Below are 9,697 nucleotides of genomic sequence, written 5' to 3' on the forward strand. Positions count from 1 at the left end.
GAGCACGAGCCTGGTAGCGCCAGCCACACCCCATCTGGGCATGACATCACATGGTATAAAATATTCCAATTAAAATTAATCCCATCCTGGTCAAAACCAGGACAGTCTAATATAAAAATTGTATATTAACAATGTGTTTAAGGGAAAACATTAAAACACTTCTTCAACTAGATGAAAAATGTCACTTTCATAGAAATTCATTTAATATGCTGTGTTAAAGCTATGGTGAGCTCCATGTTCAACGTAAAATCTAGATTATATGCAGCTTTACAGAATGTGTTATAGGAGCTAAGCATTGCCAGTGAAAAGGACTTTCATAGACTATAGGCACAAGTGAGAATCTACCACAGCTGGTCAACATGAAGTCAAAGGCAACTGTTGTGCTGAGTTTGGGTTTTTGTCAGCAGGGAAGGGGGCTAGAGCAGTGGCCCCCTGTGAGAACCTTCTCGAAAATCCCCCAGCTCCAAGTTGGACCTGCCTCTGGCCAAGGCCAAGCCAATTAGTGATGGTGGCTGTGCCTCTGTGACAACATATTTAAGAAGGGGAACCTGCGACGAGGAGTTAGGAATTGTGAGGAGGAGTTATGAGGAAAACATCTGTGTGAAAACTGAGGTCACTGGAAGGAAAGAGGAGAAAGAGGGGGGAGGTGCACTGGTGCAGAGACCCCCCCCATATCCCATGACGAGATGACAGGCTGCACTCCCTGACACCCACCAGTGGAAGATACCACACTGCTGCAGGCAACTGCGTCCAAAGAAGACCAGGACTCTGTGGGAAGAAGAAGCCCCTGTTTTGTAGTTCAGTGCTGGGAGGACTGCAACACGTGGGGGTGACCCACTCTAGAGTTCTTCTACCTGACTCCCTCCTATGAGTACATCATCTATGTATTGATAAATCTTCACCTCTGCTTTCCTGGGGATTGTTTCCAACTCTTACACTAGAGCATGGTGAAATAGCGTGGGGGAGTGCTTGTATCCTTCAGGGAGTCATGTAAAGGTGTACTGTTGTCCTACCCAGGTGAAGGCAAAGGGATCCTGGTCCCCATATCCTTGACATCAACTGTTGCCATGACAGGGTGGGATCGTTCCTGAACGGTTGTTATCAATTCAGCAATGTTTGGTACAGCAGCTTTTAGTGGGCCTGTATTGGCATTGAGTCTCCTGTAATCTATTGTCAATCTCCATTTGCCGTTTGGTTTTTGGACCGGCCATGCTGGAGAGTTGAAGGGGGAGTGAGTGGAAACTACAACCTGTTGTTTTTTCAAATCCTCCAGAACTGGTGTAATTCCGTCCCTTGCTCCTAGACGCAATGGGTAGGGGATAATATCTGTCAATTTTTAGGGAGGTAAGGCTGGTGCAGGTCTTAACAACCACACATCCAATGATGGGAAACCAAAAGCCCATTGTCTCCCTTTATCATCCAGCCGAGTCTTTCCCTTCAAAACATCAATTCCTAGAAGACTGAGTGGGAAATCTCCCGCTGGCATGGTAACTCTGATGGCAGTGTCCTCCCCTGGTAATCGCAAGATTACAGATGCAACTGCCTGTGGTTGAACACTGCCAAGTGCATTTGCCACTAACAATTTTTGTTTTGAAGATTTGATTCCACATGAGATGGTACCTGTGGTAGTAAGTGCACAAATCTGGGCTCCAGTATCTACTAGAAAGGTCACTGGAGTTTGTCTGGGTCCTACTGTTCCTGTAATCAATAAATCACCTTGTTTGGTTTCAGTGAGCTGTCTAACATGCATCCACTCTTCGTTCCCCCACCCACCTTTGGGGAACAAAGGATCTAGTTTCCCTCCTCACTGTGGGGTTTCTCCCCTTCCTCTCCGAGATCGATCAGAGGATGTGCACTAGGGGAGGTTTCTTTGTGGCTTGTGGCCTTGTCTCCTGGCTGGTCAGGCCAAGTCGATATTAACTTCTCTAATTTATCAGTTGGCAACCCATCCATTAGGTCACGTGAGATTCCTTTCTGGCAGCCTTCCACCAACAGAATGTTATACTTGTTTGGAATCTCTCTCCCTTCCATACTTCTCAGTTGAGGGGGCTTCTTGTTACTTGCAGCCCATGGGACCACTTTTAACTCTGCTTGTCTCACACACTGGGAATCTACTTCGGCACTTGGGGTTGCAGTAGGTCCATGTTGTTGGGCATAATTAATTCCCTAGCTACTTCTTCCCATGTCCATGCTTTGTACTCCTTCCTGCTGTGCCCAGGAGTTAATGTTCCTTGCAATGATGCCAATGTTCTCTGACTTAAAGGGGTTTCAGCTACCTCCTTTTGCAGTTGAATCCCCATAGTCTTTAGTGAACTGGGGAGTCCTCTTATCAGAGGGGTCATTCGAACAGGATCTACTTGCAATGTCATGAGTGATTCACAATGAGGCTTCAAGTCTCGGTCGTACATCATCTGCAAACATGCAGCCTTTTGCACACTCTCCATGAGTTGGTCTACTGTTCCCTGTATGATTACAGGTTCTCCTCTCTCTCAGGGATCTACTCCCCCTGCCCAGTAGGCAGCTCTTAGTGTTAGGGACCATGGAGCCCTTCTGTCTCCAGTTGTTAAGAAAACATTGGGACTCCAATTGCCCCTAGCTTCCTTTTCTGATAACATAATCTGATCTTCTCCAGTTAATGACACCCTCCACACATACTCAGTTTTGGACTCGACCCTTGAGTCCGAGCATGTTCTTTTTTTAACTTGGTCAGCTCTGTCGAGGTAAAAGGAACTTCTTTGGTGGTTACCTGTGGGCTGGTATCATTGTTGTCCCCATTATACTGATACTCTGTTTTAATCAAGGGATGGAGAGGGACTTCTAATCTGTCTAAGTGCATTTTGAGGTTTTGCAAGTCATTGGTAGGGTAAAGAGTACAATTTATCCCAGTTCTTCTTCATTTTTATCTGACAAAAGATACTTTCAAAACTCTATTTGCTGTTTCCCCATGTTCTTTTTCTTCCTTCAGCCTCCCTTTTAAATCCTCTACTTGTCTCTGGAGAGACTGAAACAGATTCTGCAGAGACTCTATCATCTGCAGTTCAGAGGTGCGATGGTTCTCCTTTACCTCTACTGCAGCTGCCAGACTGGCACCCAGGACTGCACATATAAAACCTTTGCCCTTGCCAGACCTGATTTTTGCATCTTTCTGCAGAGCAATAATCCTATCAGTGACAGCCTGTAGGTTGTGCCACTTCCCTTGGGCCCAATCTATACCAGGCACCGAAGGTCTTGATTTATGTTTTTCTAACAATTTAAACAAGGTTTCCTTCTCTATTTTGGGTCCTTCCTCTTTTGAGGGTTTTTCTAAAGCAATACTTATTTTTCTTCCAAGCAAAACAGCAGCCCCTCAGTTACACAGTGTTCTACTCCTTACATCCCTAAGAGTAACATTTAATGTTACTTAGTCTAAAGATTGGAGTGGTCATCTCAGAGAGGCAGCACGTAAAGTTACTCAACACAGGGTTCCACTCCTTATGTCTCTGAGAAGTTTTACAATCACTAACAGGTGGAGTAGTCATCTTAGGGATACAACACGTCAGGGCTCGTCTTTCTGCAATATTAAGTGGTTCTTAATTTCAGCAAGGCTCTGTGGCACTTTCACTTTGAGGAATCCTGTCCATGACGGCAATTTAAAATGTCCCAATCCAATAATGGGGAGGGTTCTTAAATGATCCCAGGAGTGAAATTAAGACACAAACGAGGTCAGATGCCGTACAACCTTGTGAACTCTATTGTACTTACAACTGGTAACAGCAATAGGACAGAGAGCAAAAGGAAGGAAAAGTCAGAATCCCTAAGCAAGAAAACGGTAGAGATGAAGCTAATTACCACCACCACCAGGGATCTTTTCTCTTGGTTCGGTCTCGGTGCAGGTGATGGTCCTCTGCCGAAGTCTTAGGCATCTTGAGAGAGGAGTACGCAGTCCTTTTATTGTCCCAGTCCCCACGATTTCTCTGAAGAGTCCGCCCGTTTCCACAGGGCTCGTTGTAATATGTGCCGCCCCGTGGTCCTCCATGAGTGCATGTCCAGGTGCTCATGGTGGTTGTGCTGGTGGGGGGTTGACCTGTGGTGGCTTCAGCCTCTGCACATCTTCCTTGCCTTAATTTCCTCTTCACCCAGGTTGTGTGCAGGTGCAGATTGGCAGGCAAAGCCAAGTCTGTTGTTGTTTTAGCTTCGGGCAGATGTCATGGTTTCATCAGGGACTATTTGTCTCCTTCAGAGTGCACTCCTTCACAGGAACAGGATGCTGAGGCCAGGAAGTGGTAGTGGTGCAGCAGCAGTGTTGAGACAGAGTCCAACACAGTCCCATACAGTGGTAGAGTCCCATTGTTGGAAATTTTCAAGATACAGTTGGACATTGTGCTAGATAATCTCTTCTAACCTCTCTTTCCCACACCACTGGATCAGATGATCTTTTGAGATCCTTTCCAAACTGGGCGATTCTATGATTCTACAAAATTATTCGAAATATGGGATATCTTCTTGTTAAACTATGAATTGAAACAGAAACATAGGAAGATGAAGCCTCCTGATTTGTGTAAAGCACTGCAAAGTTACTTATATAATTAAAAAAAAACCCACACAAGGGTTTGACTGTTGGATCTAGTGGGTGAAGGTACAGGAATGAAGGAATACATAAAAGGCAATGTTGGTACAAGACCAAACAGATATAGGCTCTCTCTCAATACGTTTGAGCTGGGTATTAGAAGGTGTCCAGTCATCAGAAGCATGGTTCCTGGCAAAGACTTTTAATAAATGTTATGAATCCAGTGTGGTTTTAGAAGTGATTATAGGATGTTGTTACCTTGAATAAGAGAAGATAGATTTGATGACCTGGAATAACCAGTTTCCACTAAAGTACAAGGAATTAGTATGACAAAATGGCAGCAGAGAAATACTGGATGCTAGATGAAGCTTTAATCATGTTCGCACTTATATCTTATTAATGAAATTAATGCAAATGTCTGCGAGATTTGATCTTCTGTTACCCTATGTGAAGCATGGAAATGGAAAGTTTCAATTAATCAAGCTTTCATATCAGAGAAGAAACAGAAACAATGCATTAAAGCAGTTCTAGAACACAGTTTTGTTGTGGGTTTGGTTGGTTTTGTTTTGTTTTGTTTTTTCCTCTGTTATGGCCTTTCAAGTCCTGTTCTCAGTTTTCTTCCTGAGTTATTCAGCTAGAAATGAAAGTGTCAAGAATTAAGTAGATTTTAGGCAATGTGGAAAAATAAAAATGAATTGGACAAACACAACAATGCATCTGAGTACGACTCCCTGCGGCTTAGATAAATCTGTGCAGCTTACTGTTGATCTGTCCTGGTCAGAAGCACATGGTCTGGAGTTACAATCACACCTTGTGATGGATATTATTTGCTTAACATTTCTTCTGAAGAAAATGTGACACCAAAGACAATTAAAAAAGACTCTGGCTTTACTGTCCAGAGAACCTCTCTGTGAGTCTATGATTAACTTTATCTTTTGCCTGAGTAGAGAGAACAGTCAACTCTTGCTCTCACCCATGCACAGTGATCGCGAATTGAAAACAACGTGATCCAGCATCTTATACTCAATTTTCAGCATATGTAGGCAGAAAAGGAAGGAGACTTTGAGTTAATTCTTCCTTTCCCTCAACAGGACAGGATAGTCCTCTACTTCCTAACACTAACTTCTGATGAGGAACCAGGCTGAACTCTCTGATGCCACCATCTCCCGCCATCTGCTCCTGCATCCCATACATATTTTCCATAAACTCACTCACCATGGCCTGCTTCCTCTTCTGCTGCAGTACTCTCAGCTCCTGCCTGTACCCCAGCTGTTCTCCAAAATGCTATCAGCTCTTTCCTCTGTCTCTCAGCTGTCAAGAAACAGTACATGAAAGGCTGACTCTGACTGCAGAGTAACCTGGTAGTACATGTAGGCTCACCAAGCAGATGGTTAAACTAGGCACCTGTCTGTTAGTGCACATCATAACCTTTTCTCTTCAGCAGCAACAGTTGCTAAATAAATGCAGGTGTTTCAAAAGACCTCCCTTCCAATGTCAAATATGGCTAAAACAGTTAATTCTCCAAAAGTTACTGAAGAGCACCGACAGACAGAGTAGTCATGTGAAATATATTCCTCAGAAAACTGAGCTAAAAATAAGATTACTGATTAATCTCACATTTCTTATCTCAAAATTATCCTGTAATTTTCTTAGTGGGCCAATTTTCTTTTTTCTCAACTCTCTATTGCCACTGTATTTGAAGGACCCTTTGTTCATTTCATCATTATGTATAATTCATCTTTCAGTATTTAATTTTTTTCCTGCAGTTATCGGTTTAACTTACTTCTGCATATTTTTTGTAGATCCCATTCTTTACTATGCCATGTGTATACATTTTTTAAACTCTTTACTTCTTGCTTGAACTGTTCTTTATAGCACCTCAATCATTTTGGCCTTTTCTGACCTTTTTACTGTTTAAATTTAAACAGGAATAGATTTCAATTGTAACCTGTTCAAGTATTTCTTAAATATTTACCACTTCTCAGTACATTTGCCATGTGTTATAGAATTTCTATCAATATCACCCAAGGCATTTTATGTTCTTTCAACTCAGTTTTTCCAGAGTGAAAAATTATGAAGTAAACCCTTAAAACCCTTGTGTATTTTTCACAAAGAGTCAAATCATCTGCACTTTTTCCTGATTGTGGAGCTATGGATTCTAAATAATACAGACCCTAACACTTTCCCTATTACATATTCTCTTTACACTATTCTTAGTAAATATTCCTAAATATCCAACACAACGTATTAATTTTTATTAAATTAATTTTTTATTAAATTTATTTTATTAAATTAAATTTTTATTAAATTAAATTTTATATCAGTATAATTACACTTTTCATTGTCTATAAACTGAGAAGATGACTGCAGAATCAATGTAAAAGTTTAAAACACAATTATGAAGTCCAGAAGCCAGCTATGACTTTGTAAAATATCATATTTTACAGTCATTAATAATTTTCTACATGGGTGTTGAAACCTCCTCATTCTCTGTCTACTGGAATATATTCAGGTTACACATCAGACAATGAGTTCCAACAGTCTGTAAGACATTTGTAATATGCAATGTGACTTCTCTTTTGTGTGAATCTGTTTGCCTTCTCTCTATGGCTTTAATACAAATATTTTGAAGAATCATAATCCCTCAAGAGTTAGAGGAATTGTACATCACCCTGCATGAGACACTCAAGGCTAGATCTGGACTTCTGTATGAAAGAAAAAGCCTTTGAAACTTGTGCAGAAAATCTGTCAAAAGGATTGACACATGACCGTGCAGTAATTGTAAAATGTAAACATTAAAATTGAACAAGTTACAATATCTCCTATTTTCACTCCATCAGAAACCAGCACATATGAGACTAGCTTCACTTGCTCAGAATGCAGTGGCATTGGGTGCTTATGAAGTCCAAGGTTCATGTTGCAGGTGGCACATGTTTAAATCACACTGTGTAGAAAGTGTCCAAAGTTCCTAAGCGTTTTAGGATGGCCTGAGTTGGGTGCATCACTGTGAAACTCCCATGGATTCAGGGTAGCTATGATAAATGTGAACAAAAAAGAATATTTTTCAAAATTAATTTCATAATGCAAGGTGTTAATTTTTTTTTAAGCCCCTCCTCCAGGATTTTACATGTAGTAACTTAGATGTGAAAAAATCAATCTCTAATCAATCTGGCCAAAAGAAATATTCTGGAGACATAGAGTAATGTAACTAATCTGGCAAAACGTCTGTCGATTATAATTTAGCTGTTTCTGGAAGAGGTTGTTAGATGTCACTTTTGTCATAAATATCCATGTGGTAATGTTGCAAATTGTTTGAATGAACACTTTTTGAAAATAAACAGATAGAGTATGACTGTGAAGTGAGGGAGCTATGGACATGCACACGACCGGTATGATCAAGCAATGCCAATTTATTGAAGGTAAGCAAGCCCTTTTATAGGTTTCTCCTGTGCACGCGAACGGTACGTGGTACAATCCTTATGACTGGATAGTTAAGCTTTGTCCACGCACTTCAGGCCTTCTCATGATTGGAAAATAAGCGCCACACTCAATGTCTTTCTCCACGCAACCCATCTCCTGGAGTTGTTTGCTGAGTTCTTTGTTCTATGTCCTTGTCATGTCCTTGCCAAGGCATGCACACGTGTAGGATTGCTCACATGTCCATTATCTCCCAACAATGAAGGAAAAAACCCCACAATCAATTAATGTGAATTACAGTAGTGCAGAGAAAACAAACAAACAAACAAAACAACAACAAAAAAACCCCAAACAACCCCAAAAAACCCAACCAACCAACCAACCAACGAAAAACCAACCACTTCATTATGTTGGCTGCATTATATAAGAAAATGCAAGGGATTAAACAAAGAAAATTTAAATGAATACTATATTAACTATCTTATTACATGGTTATTTCAAAATGGGAATCCCATCTTCAGTAATAAAATTGCATTTGTCAATACAAATGAGCATACATATTAATAAAGCCATAAGTTAAAATAGAGCATCTCACATAACAGTAAAAAATATGAAAACTTACATTTAGTGTTCTGATTTTGGCATAGAAAGTTTATGACATTTCTGTCTGTGGTTTTCCAGTGCTCATGAGAATCTTGAATTCCAGCGCACTGAGAATTTTTTCTCAGTATTCTTCCTAAAACAGATAAATGCTGTAGTTGCATTCATGTACTCAGTGAGCTTTTACCAGCACTTCAGTTAAATCAGATATACAATCACTGATCTTCTTCTTGATGGAGTGTGATTTCACACAAGCTAAGCATGTGTCCTTACAGTAAAAAGGATGCAATACCTGACTGCCTATTCTCTGATATTCTCACAACCAACTTGATATTACAGGTCCAAACAGGATTCCTGTTCCAGTCAGCTAATTAGAGATGCTCATTTGCCTTTATGCCTCCAGTTAATCTTCACAGCTCTGAAACTGTCACTTAGCAGCCACTCCTTCATTCCCCTGTATATTTCATAAGCAAAAAGTGGGATAGTGTAGTATTACCTATTGTAAACGTCTGTAGTTAACAGTTATGCATAAGGAAAATACATGCAAATCCAAGAAGGTACACAGTTTAAAAACTTCTAGTTTAAGAATTCAACTCTTGAGTTACAGTGTTCTTAAAAACCTTGAGTTGTTTAATTAACGAGTTATCAAATTTTTTAGAATCTCCCCCCTCATTTTGTTTCTCAAAGAATTTCTTACGTGTCAAACTACAGCTCCCAAAATGGTAGTCAAAGAAGATCTCATCAACAATCAATGCTCAAACTAGACTATTAACAATTTAAGAATATTATGACCTTGAGGAAGCATTACAATTTTCTGAGCTTTTGCTACAAGTAAGAAAGGCAGATGGCAGTAAATTTTGGAATCATGGATAGAACTATGTCTATCCTTGCCTTTGTCTCCATCACTTCCTTATTCTATGCTTGACTGCTTGGTGGCCATAAACTTTGTCATAAAAAGGCTAAAGTTTCTATCTATTTTTATTAACTTTTAAAACCTGGTGGCTGAAAACTTATTAAGAGGAAAGCCACCAGGCAAGGTGAAATAAATTGTGAATCATCTCCCAGGATAACTATGTTTTCCCAAATGGCCCTCTACAAATATTATTGCACTATAAAAAAAGACTTTCACAGTGG

The 9,697-nt window shown here is 40.4% G+C and overlaps 1 pseudogene; it reads right to left on the reverse strand.

Annotated features, from left to right (window-relative positions):
• Window positions 1–1,009: 1,009 nt before the first annotated feature.
• LOC141973268 (uncharacterized) lies at window positions 1,010–4,015 on the reverse strand (annotated as a pseudogene).
• Between the last annotated feature and the right edge of the window lie 5,682 nt (window positions 4,016–9,697).

The sequence above is a fragment of the Athene noctua genome, chromosome Z (genome assembly GCF_965140245.1).
Source record: "Athene noctua chromosome Z, bAthNoc1.hap1.1, whole genome shotgun sequence".
NCBI classification, from domain to species: domain Eukaryota; kingdom Metazoa; phylum Chordata; class Aves; order Strigiformes; family Strigidae; genus Athene; species Athene noctua.